Raw genomic sequence first — 16,887 nt, 5'->3', positions numbered from 1 at the left:
TAATGAACTTAACAAAGCCACTGATCTCTGTAAGCAATGCTAGCAGTTATTCTAGTCTCCACGTGGATAATTAGGTAAGGACATGGCTACAGATGCTGACTAGGTCTCTTGCATTTCCTGAAGTCCATACTTCTCTACGCAGAGGCCCTTTGGGACAAGATTGAATAAAAGAATTAGATTTCTTTAGCAAAAGTTGAGTGAAGAGACCTCTTTCATCTAGATTGCATATTCAGTTACCATTGTCCTAAAAACACACCCTTCAAGAGTGATATTTCCTTCAGGATAAAAATGATAAGGGTGAGCAGAGCCTCCTGGACCAGGGGGAGTGAGTATGAATCCTGGGAACACAGAACTGTGGAGGAATTGTTACTCTAAACTCTGAGATGTCGGGTGGGGTTGGTTGGACTGAATAGGGAAAGGTGTGGGAAAATTAAAAAAGAAAGAAAAAAAGAAAGGAAAAAAGCATCTTTAAATACTTGTTGCAGTTTCTGAGGCCCTTCTTGATAAAAAACTGCATTCTTCAAGCAAGAAGTGATTCTGTCTTAAAAGATGGGCATTGTTTCAATCCAACTTATCACAAAGGAGGAATCTCATTTGATTTCTGACTACAAACTAAATCTGATTAAAGAACTTTCAGGGAACAACTACCTAATCAGCACTGTTAAGCTAACATTATTTAACCTACTGACTATAATACCAGTGATTATCCAGGGAGAACATGAATGCTGAGAAGAAACTGCTATTATACCTGAACTACCCTTGACACTTTCGGCGTCACAGGAGGTGGACATATGAGAAATAGGAATGTCCCCAGCAGATCCCGCTTGCCAGATTTCAAATTGCAACCCCACACTGTGTCCTCATACCCATAGGGGAGAACACATATGGACAAATACTGGAAGTGGAAATAAATGTTTCAACAGTCACACTTCATAACAGTAGTGAGAATCAGAACCTCATGTTTGCAACTCTTCATCACTTCTGTGCGGGAATATCTGAAAGCCTTAATTGTCCATGGACCTAATCACGAGGTGATGATCACTGCCAACAAAGTGCTGAGAGCTCTCAGCTTCCACTGCAGTCAGAGTAGGGAGATGAGGATACCCCATACTTTGCAACAGCAACAGCAGTGTCCTGCCTCTCCAAACACATGCTGTTTTCTGAAGTTTCTAACTGAGAAAAATTGTTGTTACTAAGCAGACAGCAGCAACTCAACTGGAGTCTCAGCTGCACACAGGCCAATGGCCTCAAATACCTTGCACCACTTCGAAGAGAACTGTTTCTGACTCTGGAGAAGAAACAAGCCATTTGATCAGTGACTCGCAGAAGACCATCCCTTCCCCCATCCTCCTGTGCCTTTCGAATCTCCTTGAATTGTATCTCCTACCCCCAGTGTGCAAGGGAAGCCAATTCCAGTGATGTCAATAGGCCTCCTCCAAGCAGACTACCTGTCATCAAAGAGCTGCTCCTCAGAGGAAACCTGGAGCAGTGCCAAGAGTGAGCACAGGCTACCAGCCTCAGAGAAACATTTCTGTTCTTGAGTGGGGTCAAAGGTCACTGGCAGCTCAGTGATTCATCAAATCAATCAGGCACACTGAAGACCAATTCCAGAAAAAGAGTCCAAAGTAAACACTATGATTCAGAGAAGGATAAATGACACAAGAATCCAAAGGAGTCCTTGAAGAAATGGAGTGGTAATATTTCATTAGACCTCCTATTGCCACAGTTAAACAGCTCTATTATGTACAAGCGTAAGGTGATGAGGCCTTGAAAAATAGGGAAGTCCTGCAGGAAAGATGGGATGCGTTCTCACTTTAAAAGAGGACTGAAAAAGAGCTTCAGAAATCCTAGTCCTGAAGCTTGTAAAGTAAATAATGAGGCAGTTTTGCCCATAAGAAAGCTTTAAGGTTGTTGTTCTTTCTGAATGCATATTGATATTAGTTGTTCTGGGTTCTTTCTGGTGTATAACAAATGTTTACTGAGACCAGAGCTATAATAATGGGATTACTTTTAGTATTTTAAATCCCGTAGCCAATGGCAGTGTGTACAGGATATTATTTTCATTTTTACTGGTAGCTAAGGTATTGTGCAACTTGATGAAAAGGACATGTTTTTTTAATGCTACTCTCTTCAAAATCTGTTAGGCTAGATTTCTTCAGAAAAGTGAGACTCTTCAAAATCTAAATCCCATCTTAAAAAATTCATGGTTATCTTGCAGTCCTAATGCTTGTGGTCCAAATTTTTGTCAGGAGCTGAAGGCTGGGTCCTGTGCTCAGGGCCAGGGCTCACAGATTTGGGAATGGGTGCAGGGGTAGGAGTTGCACTCGATGATCCTTGTGGGTCCCTTCCACCTCAGCGTATTCTGTGATTCTGTGGTCCCTGAGAGATGTGGGCCTGACCATGGGGGTCCATTGGGGCATGGCTAAGGAGCCAGGGTCCATCCTATCCCCCAGCAAGGAGCAGGGTAGCTGGGAACACCAGGATAACCCCAGCACCAGGCATCAAGTCACGTCCCTGGAGACGGTGATGGGCTGAGAATGGGCCAGGACATGGGCCGGCAGGTGGGAGTCAGGATATGGACCTGGTGGGGGGAGCCAGGGTCAGACATGACTGCAGGAAAACATGGTGAGACTGAGGGTAGGAGCCTCATCTGAGGCAGTCCCCAAATAAAGGTTATACAGCCTTGGATAGGGCATTTTCCAGTTCTTCCCTCGCAGCAGCTTTTGCTGTGGGTAATAGCCCTGCCTGCGGTCAGCTAAACCTCTAGGAGAGGGGGAGGGAGACAGAGGAAGGGAAGGAAGGGGACAGGCCACACAGGGTCCTGAGAAATTGATATTCAGATGCACACAAATGTTATTCTGAATTTCTCTGGTCTGAAAGTCTTGGCAGGGCTGCATCTTTTGTAAAATTTGAGATAATTTGTGGTTCATACCAGGTTTGGTGGTCTTTTAGTGAAGCAAAAAAGCAGTCCTGCTTGCCAGACCAGGTGGTTCAGAGCTGTAAACTGTGTGAAAGGTTTCTTTAAACCATATAGATCAGTTACAATTGCATTCATGCTCTCTTTGTCAGAAACCAGAATATAAAATGCTTAATCCCACATAGGAATTAGAGCCAGAATGTGTTCCCTAGAGCTATTTCCCCGTCTCCTCCCTCCACTCCCTCTGCTTTTTCAATACCAAGCTTTACCTTCCAGCAGGACAGCAGTCATCCCACTGCATAAATTTCTGCTGCTTCTTCACTAGGGAATTAACTGGGATGCTGTATTGAAATGGAGCTTCATCTTTGCTGGCATCCCACTGGAAATGACCTTCAACTTTTTCAGAGAAGTTATGATATTGATTCAGGATGTGCTGGTAGAGGAGGCTTCATCTTTCTCTTTCGAGAAGTTCTGTAATGGAGAAACACTAGTGTTTTGTTTAAAAAGTCATAAAATTGTTTCCTCATTTTCATGGCACTCATCTCTGCTCTTACTGGTGCACACTCCAAAATGAAACTTCAGTCCTGCAGCACTGTTTAGACGGATGGAGGAACCACTCTGTACCCCACACAGTTTCTGAAAGGGTTGAGTATGAACTAAGGACTCCACAGCAACCAGGTGCAGCTGCACATCAGTGGTCTAACTGTGTTTTTAAGAGTGCAAAAAGTCTTTGTAATAGCCTCTTCGCACTGTAAAATATGACTAATTTTGTAGCTGTATATATTTACATTGTTAGTAAGTACTGAATATATGTTTCTATCAACTTGTGGCCTAGGACAGTTCTGTCATGCTTAATTACTGTGAGATAGTTCCTACCTATCAGTGACACTTATGGTTTCACAAGGTGTCTCAACATTTGATATGGCAAGAGAAGTGCTTAATATAAGCACTGGCAGATAAATCACCTGGCCTCAGGTTATGAACCTGTAACCAAAGAACTCTGCAGGTGGGATTGGGAATGTAAGGAATTGAGTAATAGAAAAATCTGTTAGAAAAAAGTGTCATGGAATACCTAGTGTTTGATATTATTTAGACATAAGTGGATAATAGTAATCAGGAAACATTTAACATATTTTATTAGATACCCAAAAACAAAGATGCAGATAATGTGTTAATTTTTTTTTTGCAAATATAATTAATTTAAATGATTATGTGGAGTACGTACTTCTACTCATTAACCTCCCAAGTTGCTTCATAAGCACACAAATACATCATATTTGGAGGGGATTGCAGAACACTAGCTATTAATTCATGTTAACTCTGTAGTCTCAACCTTCACAATCTTCGGAAATCTGCCCAAGGGGTATAACCCTTGTAAGACCTCAGAGCTCTTTTCTCATGACTGGAGAAGGTTAGATAAAACACAGAGGGGTTCTGTTATGTATCTATCTTTTATTTGTTTTATTTATTAATTTTTTTATTCACTCTCCTTAAACCTTTTAGAATGAAATAGTATCTCTTAAGCAGAGGAAAATGAAATGCAAGCCAAAGTTAAAGAAAGAAACAGGAATATTTATAGTTCAGACAATTCTGTAATTGTTTTGTCTGGGTCAAAATGATCTATCAAAGCTTTCTTGGCAATGAAAACTTGAATGAAAAATTTTGGTCATATCTGATTAAATTTATGCAATAGAGATAGAAGAACTAAATAATTCTGTCTGATAGACACATTCTTCTCTTTTGTGCATTATTGTTTTGCTTATTGTTTAAAATGCAGTAGTCCTTGGAGGTTCCAGTGACCATAAGGGCTGATTCTGTAAATAGAAGGTAAGAGATAGTCTTCTCTTGAAAGGTCCTGCAGTGGAAAAAAACAGGCTCAGGAAAGGATAGAAGTGCCTAAGACACACGATGATTTGCAAATCTGTTGTTTAAAAATTAATTTTTTTTAGTTATTCCAGCTTTTATCCACTGATGTATTGGTTAGAATTTCATTTACTGTATCTCAGACAGTATATCAAATGTAAGCTAGAGTAATGGTGGGTATGAAAGGAAAAAGAAAAGACATGAGGGACGACGGTGAACTGAATGAACTTTCTCTTCAGTCAGACAGGTGAGCTTGTTCAGGAATAGAAGGAAAAAGTCAACTAAGTAAAGAGCATATTTTCACAACCATGTCAATTCCTGAAGATCCCTGAGAAAATATTTAGTGCTAGAACCAATCCTCAGTACAGTTGTAACACAGATTTTTCTTTCTATTGTGCAACTCCTTGAGACGGGAAGAGTAGAATAATGCCTAATTCTATCATTAGCCTTCCCTATACAGCTTCAGTGAGTGAAGGAGAGAGAGACTACTGTTTTAGATCACTTTATTCCCTCCTGACCACATCTGTGGAATTTTCCAAGGTCTAATTGAAAACCCTAGGAAATGAAGTCAGATGGATTTTAGTGTTGTAGATGTGTGTGCTTTTGATGGGAATCTCCTGATCACTCTCACTATTCACGTTGTGGTTCTTGCTGCAGAGTCATCCTGGAGTGCATGAACCTGATGTTTTTTGAATGAAATGAAACCAGCAGATGCACTCCAAAAGCAAGCCCCATGACTTGCTGCTGCCAATGAGATGTCAGACCACAGGACAGCCAAAAACTAGAGTATCCTGTCTGCGCCATCCTTGAAACCAACAGAGTAATGTGTCCCTTCCTGAAGTGGCAGATCTGCCTGCCCTTCTTCCACTTTTTTTACTGCCTTTAACATTCCAAACAGAGGTGTTTCTCTGAAGGTCCACTGGGGCTGAACTCAAATCTTGCTTTGGTTTCATGCTGTGAGCTAACTCCTGGTCACCTGGGGTTTCGAGTCGGGTAGTCTGAAGTACCCAGATGACAGCCCATTGTTACTCCTGATTGCTACTGGCTAAAATGTTTGTGTGCCTCACACCAAGCCAATATAACTGTTTGATACTTAGAGGAAATGAAAGTAAAAATATAGAAAAGTGCAGAGCTGATAAAATAGTGCCCACATCATCTTTCTGGTTTAGCTGTAACATGATGCTGAAAAGTGTCATGGCAGTTTCCAAGTCCATCCATCAGAAAAACCGCAAAAGCTTAAATAAACTTCAATGAATGAATAAGTTATCATTGGAATACAGTTCAAAATTCTAGTTGACATGAAATTTACTAAAAAAACTAATTATTCTCTCCTGAGAAGTTCCTCTATAGAGTTTAAGCTGTATGGAGACAAGATTTTGCATATTTTTTTCTCCTCTCCTGTCTTGGTTACTGCAATGACATTATCTTTCTCTTTTACAGTAAAACTTATGAATGACCTGGAAAAAATGTAAGCTTACTCAGTTATACAAGGTAGCATCCAAATAGTCCAGGTAAGTTTTGAAAAACGTGTGACAAACAATCAAACAGAAATTGTATTAGTCATATCTCTGCTTCTCTGTGAGTCTATATGTCAAACTATTTCACTACAAATATGCAATTTAGTAAAAAAGTCACGTGATTCTTTTATGTTCATAAGGAGATTTTAAAAAAGGACCTCAAACAACTACAAGCAAAATAGTAGCAACTGCAAAATGGGCTTTAGCCCTAGCCTATTGTTCCAAAAGCATTTGGCCTTGACTCTTGGAGCAGGGCTCAACTGGTAAGTATTCAACAAATGCAGTTTTTTTCCGGACTCTTTTCTTTCTCTAGTGCATATATTTATGCTCTGGTTTTCCATTGAATCTTACCCCATGATATGTTATTGTGCACTCCTTAAAGTTTGTCAGAAAAATTTCTGTTTATGTTTAGGTCAAGCTGCTGAAAACATTTGGTCATTTTAACTTTTTGAAAATTTATCAAAATAAGCTAATTGATATCTTTACTGGATCACACTGTAGTTGATTTGTGAAATGGGTAACCAAGTAGAAATTCGCTAGGGATACATTGTATCTTGGTTATACAGTCTGCGTTGCTAAGTTATGTGATCAAATCAGATAAGCTGTGAGAAAATTTCAATTCTATTAACTTTAAAGTAGGTTTCCAGCTTTCAGCTTTCAAGATTGAAATTAGCCAAATGAATTAGCCAAATGAATTTTACCAGCAGTGGCTGCCCTACTGGAGCGAGGACAATTTGTAAGCCTGGTGGAAGTGAGGAAGGAGGAAGAAGGAGGAGTTTTGCTGAAGCCTGAAATAACGTGGTGTACTTGGGTCAGACATAAGGAGGAGCCATGAATTTCAGGAGAGGAAAAAACCCCTCAGTACATATACTGTGAATTTTTGCCTGTATTAGGACAGAGATCACTATCTATGATCTCTAACCACTACTTATTTCTGGTGGGCTGCACAAGGCATGTGCAAAAACTGAGTCACTTATGTTCCTAAACACAAATGGGACTTAGGCAGGACTAAGTAGCATGTAAACCGAATATATATCCCATTCCAACAGGATGGATTTCACCTTAGGAAGATCAAGAAGTGAATGACCTGCTCAAGAAAAAGATCAAGTCACCTGGCTTTTGTTGTTCTAAAGAAAGGATGAAGCATCAGGAGCTGTGTGAGTGGCTTTACAGTGGACAGTGTATTGTTTTCTTCAGTTGCCATGGTTCTATCAACAGAGTATTATCTCCTCAGTAAGAATGTTTTTTGCACTTCTGCACTTAAGATCCAGAATTATCAATTTTGTAGCAAGGAAGCCATGTAAATGAGGCCTCCTAAGAAATAAAAAAATCAGATTCCACTGACAATATATAGGTATTTTTAAAACAGCTTGAACTTGAACATTAGAACTGGTTAGAAGACAAGCCTGGGGAGGTCTTAATAGAGATTTACTAGCAATTTTGGAAATATTTAGGTATAGTGCATTAGCTCTACTAAACTATAATCTGAATGACCAGGTTTGTACAGACACTACCAATATTCCAAAGAGGAACATTTTGCCATCTTCTGTCTCTCTGCACTGGTGCTAAGATCTCAGTGATAATTGCATGAATAGTACCAGCTACTCTGCAGCCTCCCAACATTACAAGTGTCATTTTGACTAAAACAAGTATAAGTGCATTGCATGATTCAGCCCATTTTATATTCATTTCACAGAAAACCTGTAACTTAAGTTCTGACAAAAGCTCTGCCTGGATATTAAAGATGAAAGACTAGCAGTGTCCTTCTGGAAAGTTTAACAATTTTATGTCAACAGAACTTTAGAATAGTTTGAATATTCTATCTGAGAATGTCTTTAGTGTGTATGTATATATTATCTTTCAGGAGTTCCATATAAAATCTACTCAGATTATGACTAAAAGATTGTGTCTTAACTGGCTAAGAACCTTGAAAAATTAATCACAAAATTGAAAAGTCTATCTGAGCTCTTTCTAGCTCCAGGGTTAGCAATAAAGGTTCTGTAATTACAATTTATGTAAAATCATACTGAAGAGATTGTACAGTGTGGCCTGGAACAGAGAAGAGAAACTGCTTTTTTAATCACTGAATTTAGAAGTTCAGAAGCCGGTAGAGGGAAAGAGCAGGTGTCTTGAGTAGAACAGTGTCAATTTTGCTTAGCTGAACTTCAGAATAAAAGATGAGAGAAAAAATTAAAATATTTTCTCAGCCAAGTCGGTGTAGAAAGAAAGTGTGTTACAGTGCCCAGCAACTCATTTATATGCTGTGTTAAATCATCCAGGGCAAAATTGTTTCTGTGTGTTCCCTGGTCTGTTATGTCCTATTTTGTCTTGTAGGGGAAAAAAATCCTGACTTTAAGGAATAGATTATTCTTAATCTTGTAAAGTGTAAATGTATCTGTTGTTTCGTAATATCTGCATCAGCCCTTAAAACAATTAAAAGCACTCCAATCCCAACTCTGTTAAAAAATCTTCTGTCCTGATGTGTGTGAAATGATCAGAAATAAAAACTTCATTTCAGCCAACAGAGAAAGATTTCATGATTGGTCATGAAAATAATTTCATGATTTTCAGCCATGTGAAAGAACTAAGGAGGTCTGTTTGAAACTAACCCCCTTCTGATTCACAACAGCATTTTCCATATTCAGAGTTGCACCACATTTTGCTGTGTAGTTCCTTTTGCTGTTTCCAATTTCTATAAAAGAGTCATTCAAGGACACATCATGTGATTTTTTAAATTGTTTGGGTTTGTAGGTTAAAAAAATGCTATTTGTGATACAAGTTCTGTTCTCTCAGAGCTACAAAAATTCTGTCATGTCCACTATAACTTTTCCTCTGTGCTTCCTATTTGTCTTGGATTGCAATATGTTTTCAAGTCAATGACAATGGCTAAAGCCACTAGTGATTTTAATGTTACTTGTATCGGGTAGGTTTATCTTGAAAGTAGCTGGTAAAAACCCACATGTGAATATATATATTCTCTAGTGAAATATTCAGTTAAAAAAAAAAAAAGTTCTTTGTAAAATGGTGTTTATACCAAGTGTTTGCATAGTAAGTTTAATATTTATCCACATATTGCCCTGAAATATATTCTACAAACTTGTGTAATGCATAGGTAACTATGCATTACACAAGTTTGAAGTCAGATCCTTTGGACAAATTTTATCTGTGGATTCTGTTCCGTGTGAAAGATGCTATGAAGGAGATGATGGCCATAGATCCTTCATTCAGATGTGATTTCATCACAAGTTTCAGGTCACTGCCTGTCTGCCTGCTCACCTCTCAAAGAACTAGAATAAAGTGAAGTACGGTAGGCTGCTTTGTTCATGCATACATGTCACTTTGGGGGATTTAGGAACAGTTAGTTCATCCAAGGCAAACAAAGCCTGAAATCTAAGTAAGATGAGACTGCTGCACACCTCTGCCAATCGAATGATCTATCTTGATGCTTCTCTGTAAAACTATGCATTTGACTCCCAACTGTTTGCATTTATCAATGTCTACCAGGGAGATTTTTAAACAATGGTGCAGAAATGGCCTGTGGCAAGGGAGTGTAAGACTGTCTAAACTAAGTGTGTGATTCACAGCTGAGGAAAGCACACTTTGGAAGAATATGGACTGAGTCAGGGACCAGGAACACCAAAATCTGGGAAGGTGGTCTTGCCTAGTCACAAAATAAAAATGTGTATAATTGATGTTTCTTTGTCTTGATAATTTCTTTGAGAAAGATTTGAATCTGGTACAGTTCCCCAGAATATGGGAATCTGTAAAGAAAGGCTAACATGTTCGGCTGTCTGTTACAGAGAAAAAAAACAAAGCAAAGCAAAACAAAAAAAGAAGGAAAAACCAAAGCTTTTTTGGCAGGGGGGTTAATGAGTCATTGGGTAAAAATCCTGCAGCTGGAAAACACTGTAGCTGAGACAGTTAATTACATACAAGGAGATGTCAGGATATAGCTCAGACAGCAAGAGGGAAGGGAGCAGAGGTTTGGTCATGGCAGTCAGCATTCTCTTGGCCAGGAAGTGCTGAGCTTGCATACACAGCCTGGGCACGTCCTGGCCAGAGGAATCCAGCCTGTGGCATGCGGATATGGAGGCTGAAGCCCATGTGTGGACATATGCTCAAAGAAATTGTGGCTATTTAGAGATCTGAATTTTCCCAAATTAAAGAGGTCAAACATGGCAATTGGAATTAGGCCAGCTCTGCTTCTAGACATTCTAAGGTAAAAACAAATTCTTAGATACTTAATACCTCGGTAATCAAAAGCACAGAGAACTGAAAAACTGAGATCTTGCCTCTGTTTTCTAAGTAGGAAAGAGAATCCTTGTCTCCATTGCAATAAAGCAGGATTAAGATCAAAAAAGGTCTGAATAAACCATTCCAGACTATGCTCAGTGAGGGTGGGATTCAGCTTCAGCTTTATTTAGGCTTCTGTACCTGAACTAAAATCTGAGCACTCACTGGCAGTTCAGTCAATAAAATCAATGGAACCAATATGGAATAATTAATCTGACCCTATGGCAGATACCCGGCAACAGTTACCTAAATACCTTTCCAGATTTCATCCATACAGCTGCTTGCACATGGGCATTTAATGCCCCAAGGCACCCATCTAACCCCCAACAAGTCACTGATCTCCCGCAGGTCCTATACATGTTTACCAGCCCCGTGTGGATCCCCTGGACACCCAGCACATTTCCAATGAAGCAGCCTGCGTAGGGGCAGCAGAATAAAGCCTTCTCGATTGTATAGACTAAACACTGTTGACCATAACACCTAAGCATCAGCAAGGAGGAGTAGGTGCCTTTAAGTAGGCATAGCAGATGCTAGGCAGCTGTTGACCAAAACTTTCTGGTACTGTGTCTTTGGATGCTGAATGGCTAGGTTAGCGTCTACCTCACTTCAGAAAGCACTACACTAAATAGCATGTATTAGCAAAGTGCTTAGGTAAGGGTTAAATATTAAATACTATGATTCACTCAGGCTCCTGAGGCCCAGCAGATTCTTTCCTTAGTAACTGACTTCTGTAATGAAAGACATTTTTAAAAAATTCACTGTGTTTTCTCCTTCCTTGAGGAAATGAGAAATTGTCCCTCATGAGGTGCATTAGATCAGTCTCCTCCCCTCCCTTAAATCCACTTCTGAACTTCAAGGTAGATAAAAATATTATTTAGCATAAAACAAAGCCACAGCAATAAACAGACAACAAGCATATACCTAAGCATTTTAACCTTGGCTAAACACCGTGAATTTGTTATGAGGCAAGGAATAAATGTTTGTGTTTGCTTCTGCTGCTCGTTCTCATGGCATTTGGTAGATGGCATGGGACATGGCACAGCAGCAGCAACATGAGCTGTGGTGAAGTATGGTTGGAGCAGGTCTCATTAAAGAAAGGAAAAGGTCCAGCTGCCTGTCCTATCAAGGCAGCCACTGAAGTTTGGTCCTCATTTGCTTTATCAGAGCCCTGGTGCCAGACCCATTTGAGGTCCATAGTCAAAAGTCCATGATGGAACTGCCAAAGGATAAATTACTACTCTAGTCCAATACCTAAAGATTTTGTTTCCTTTTACACATGTATTTTTGCACCTCTTAATCAAAAATACTCTTCTCCTCATACATTTTCAAGCTTGAATACCACTACCCTTGACCTTGTCTTTGTCCAGTTTTGTATTTGCATTTTAAATTAATTTTAAATGCGTTTAAAATACATGTCTTAGGGAAACCTAGAATGAGTAAAGCGACAGGACATGAAGAGACTCCTGAACTAATAGCAACCTCAGCTAAGATTTCCAGATAAAAAATAATCGTCATCATGGTCAGTCTTCGCGAACAAAGATCTGGGAAAAGTCTCCACCCACATTGGTTAAAAGCACACTGGTGATACAGGGCTTTGCAAATGTGGGTAAGGCCTTCGAGCCTGCGCAATGGATTTTTTAGGTGAGACACAGTGTGCGCTGAACTGAGCCCACCCTTTAATCCTAAGGTTCATCTGCTGGGGCCGAGCGAGCTTGGACGGTGGCAGCGATGTCCTCACTCAGGACGTAGGTTTGTTTAGAGTGACCTTCTCTTAGATGGATGGCCTTACAGGGCTGACGAGCTCCATCTGCCCAGGTTTAGAGTTGTCCTTCTCTTCTGTGTGTTCCGGGGTTCCCCTCTCATCTCCCACAATGGCACTGTCCCCACAGGCGAAGTTCCCATTTTCTCGTTCCTTTCCGCACCCGGGGCCGGGCCCCAGAGCCCAGGGCTGGGCGCAGACCGGTCGGGCCGCGACGCTGCACAGCACGAGTTCCAGGGTTGGCCCGGAGCCACCAATACAAAATAATAGCCTGGTGTCAATTTACCAGTTCATGGTTGGCTGGAAGTTTTACTAGGGAAATCAGAGTTATTTTGATTTGAATTATGTTTATAATGTTTTTACAGCATTTACCTAAAAAAACCTTTAAATTTGACAATAAGGACACAGTTAAATCCTACCATCACTGAAACTAATATCAACCTCTTCTTGACTTTTCCTAGAGCTCAAATTTCACTCATAATGAGTATGCTTTTTTCCAGTCTTGCAAACAGAAGTGTTAGCCCCCTATGACTCCATTGCCATATTTTCCCATCTCCAGGGCAGACCATGTCCCCCTGAGGTTGTTCTCGGAGGAGTCATTCTGGGAACAGTTCTCCCTTCTGTCTGGAATGGGGACTCGGGATGCTCATGTGGTACCATTAATCTGATAAACCCTTATGTGTGGTCCAGGTCCAGGCTGTGGAGTGAATAAAGGGAAGAGACATGCCAGACAGAGGAGTAAGTGGGCCGTGTGCCACATCTGATGCTGTTAACTCTTCATAGAAATCAGTGTGAAAAAGCTACATGCATAACTGCCCTGAATAACCAGATCACACTTTTATTTCTCTTTCTGTTCTATTGTTAAACACTCATTGCCACCTTGTTTTTGAAGTGAAAGACCTCCACATCAAACTTTGATGATATTATGGACCTTACTTCTGCCATGCACTGTGCAAGACTTGGCAAGCAAGTCCAAATCTCCTGTCTGCTGGCTTATATCCCACAGCTGGAGGAAGTTTCAAATTTTTTACACAGAAAGAATTTCTGACTCCAAAATTATTTCCAGGAGCTCTCCCGTATGGGAACTGTGTAAGAGACAGAAAACAAAGCAGGAACAGTTAAAATAGGAAAAGAACTGCACTGTGTATGGTCACAATCTAAGTTCTAAGAAAAAAAAATTCTTTACTGTACCAGATATGGTAATTCTGAGGGCAGAAATTTTATCCTTAATACACATATCTTACCAGCACAATCTCTGATAAGAAAAATATCTGAAAGGCCCAACAGCGTCATGTATATGAACAAAGCAGAGAGTGGCTCATGGTGTCACTTTCCTGGGGATTTGAAAAAGAAAAGTGGTCTAAAAGAGCATGATATATTCAGAGAATATTAGCTACTCATACTTACAACCCGATTTTCTTTTGCAGGGAAGATGATTCGTTTGGATGTGCACCATGATGATTGATTTTAGGACCTGAGTTCAAAGTTTAGCAATTGATACGCAGCTATCACTACTAATTCATAGTACTCACTCGCTACTCCATTTGCACCCCTCATAGGGATAGTTTTGAGATTATCACTCTGAAATGTTACTAATGAGCATCAAAGTCACAGCAGGAACCTTCATGGCAAATAATTTTTTTAATCTTTTTTCCCTACTCATCAGTCATTTTTGTGTGAGGTTTTTTTTCCTTTTTTTTTTTTTAAGTTCAGCATGTCCCCTATGTTCTTCTTATTCATGCATTTTCAATCCAAACAGTCAGTAGTGATATCTAAGAGACATTCTTTTGTAATCTGAGGAGATTGTATTATCTTCCATGCTCAGCACTGAGTTTTTAACACAGGTGTGTCACAAAACCTGAAGAGTAAAGAAAGAGACATAAGAGGGAAAGAAGAGCTCTCAGAGTCTGGAAATAATTTTTTCCTCCTAATTTTCCATTCATACTGTTTCATGTCTGAAAGTCAAAAAATGTAGTAAGAAGAAAAAACACAAAACAAAATCCAAATGTTATCTGTCCCAAACAAACAAGCCACTGACCAAATACAAATGAATTCCAAAATATTCCATACTATGCATTCTCCAATATCCAAAAATAATATTTTGCCTCACTCTTCCATTGCTTTTCTTTGCAACTCAGAAGAGTACTTGGCAACACACCTCTTTCTATTGTTCCAGTCATAACATTAATAAAATTACTGTCTGCGCACTGCAGTCAATACTGTGTTTGAACCTTGTGTAGACAAACCTCTCGAAGATTTCAGCAGGCTGACGGGTAATGCTAGCAAGAGAGCTGTGATACCACAGAAGTCAGTGTGGGAATGCCTACCAGGTGTCTGGGATTTCCTGGGCATATTTATTTCTCACCTTGAATCTCTTTTTGAAGTGGAAAAATAGGACGTGCCTAGGCTGACTGGTGGCCTTTGCAGGGCAGATGGTTTTATTAGACTTTTCATCTGCAGACCCTAGGCATTCTCTCAGTCATATGTCCCAGGATTCCAGACTGCTGCGTGCCTTGGTTAGAAGTGCTGTTCCTGCACGCTGCAGTGGATTACCACATGCAACCAGCCCAACTGCACAAGTTCTGGGAAGCATTGGTTGAATCTCTTGAACCTGCCCTTCTCATGTGGGCTGCACATGCATCAGAAGTTAAATGCCTCATGCACACGTAAAATTTATTACTCATGCTCAGAAAAAATGCCCAGCAGGTCTGATTCTCATAGATAGGCTGTTTCATTTGTTTGCTTACATCTTACTGCATACAGCATATTATACTTTCCAAAAACGACATGGCCTTGGACTAGCATAGAAGACTATGTTTACAACAGAGGTTCAGGAATAACTAAATCGGTAAATGAGGCAATTGCCCCTTTTCTGACAACAACACAGATCTGAGGGAGGATATCCGAAATCCAAGCTGCCAGAGCCTTCCACAGCAGGCAGTAACCCTGCAGCACTACCAGAGTCCACAGGGTTACTTGGGGAAGCTGCATGCCAGCCTGCATCAGGGAGCCCACCCATAACCCCAGTAGAACTTCTGCAAAAGGTGTGGCTATGGAGCTTGGACTGAAGAGTGAAGTTGGAGTGAAGGATTAATGTTGAGAAAATATGCTGGGTTGAGGAGGGTTTTGTTTTCAAACATTTGATTTTGATCTGGTTTAATCTGGTGGTTTTGGTACATGAACCTTACAAGGAAAGTAGGACAGTTCTCCCTGGAGTTGTGACCTCAGCCTTTCCTCCAAGAAACACAGATTATGTATTAAGGCACATATGTATTACTGTGTGCATATTTCTGTGTGGGCAATCTAAAGCTAGGGATCCAAAACCTGCCTGCGTAGTGAAGCAGATACCTGATAGTTTGCCCATGCCAACTCTAGGCTTGTCCTCTGGCTTCACTACTGTCAGTGCCTGAGGTACTTTCTAAGTTCCTTCTTCAGTCAGTGGAAGGAAAGGGACTGACAAAGACAGCAAGTCAACCCTTGGAATTGCTGTCTGAGCTAAGGAAGTTCAGTCCTTACCTGTACCTCTCAGTGGATTATAGAGGGAACTGAGAAGAAATGCTTCAGTTAGCTTTGCTATCTGAACCATAACTGTTGGTAGTTGAAGTCAGATGGGGTGAACATTTTAAGGATATGTTATAGATTAACTCTAGTAGGCAGCTAAGCACCATTCAACCACCTACCCCCTCTCTCCTGCTCCAGTGGGACAGGAGAAATTATAGGAAGAACAAAACTAAGAAAACTAATAGGTTGAGATAGAGGTAGAAAGTTAAGTAAGCAAAGGAAATAGGAAGAAGAAAGAAAACAAAACAAGCAATGCAAATGCATATCATTCATCACCTCCCTCAAGTAAACTGATACCCAAACAATGTCCAAGCATGGTCTATAATCCCAGAATCTCCCCATTTTGTTTTATTACTGAGCAATTGCTGAGTGTGATGTTATATGACATGGAATATGCCTTTTGTCAATTAGGGTCATCTGTCCTGCTTGCATTACCTCTCAATTTCTTGTGCATCCCAAACCTACTCATTGAGGTGCTGAGTTAGAAAAAGACAAAGCCATGATGTTGTGCAAGAACTGCTCAGCAGTTTGTGTCATCAGTGCTGTTTTAGTCACAAATTTAGAACACACTACCATGCTGTTAAGAAAATTAACTCATCCCAGACAGATCCAACACAGGATTAAACTGAGAGAAATGTTGTCTGTGGTGAATTGTACGATACAGTCAAAACGAAATGTAAAGGTGTGTTTCAGATTTATGTAGGTGATCTAACAGTGTTTGAAATTCCTACTTTGAAAATGCAACGCAGAGAGAAGTAAATGGGGAATTAATTTTCAAAAATTATACTAAATGATTGTAACTGTAATTGTACTATGAATACATTCCACTGCTCCAGAAGAAAATGTTTACTCTTCCTAATGATTGGAGAACTTACTGTAGTACCCTTATTAGTCCTCTATCCTGCCAATGTTGAGCCACTTCTAGGCAAGCGCACTCAGTTCCTTCATAAATTACTCCTTTCCTAGTGCTTTGGGAT

At 40.1% G+C, this 16,887-nt stretch overlaps 1 long non-coding RNA gene across 2 annotated transcripts; it reads left to right on the top strand.

Moving 5' to 3' along the window:
* Nucleotides 1-1,559: 1,559 nt before the first annotated feature.
* LOC113942799 lies at nt 1,560-8,011 on the top strand. Of its 2 annotated transcripts, none has more exons than XR_003526054.1 (3): nt 1,560-1,694; nt 5,438-6,291; nt 7,347-8,011. It is a non-coding gene; the product is annotated as an uncharacterized LOC113942799 (long non-coding RNA). The 2 variants fall into 2 exon arrangements; XR_003526055.1 differs by lacking the exon at nt 1,560-1,694 and having other exon boundaries at nt 4,650-5,600; nt 6,221-6,291.
* Nucleotides 8,012-16,887: the final 8,876 nt, after the last annotated feature.

This window comes from Corapipo altera, unplaced genomic scaffold (genome assembly GCF_003945725.1).
Source record: "Corapipo altera isolate COAL_440 unplaced genomic scaffold, ASM394572v1 2b, whole genome shotgun sequence".
Classification (NCBI taxonomy): Eukaryota; Metazoa; Chordata; class Aves; order Passeriformes; family Pipridae; genus Corapipo; species Corapipo altera.
The sequence above is the reverse complement of the archived record's forward strand: the minus strand, read 5'-3'. Positions and strand labels throughout refer to the sequence as shown.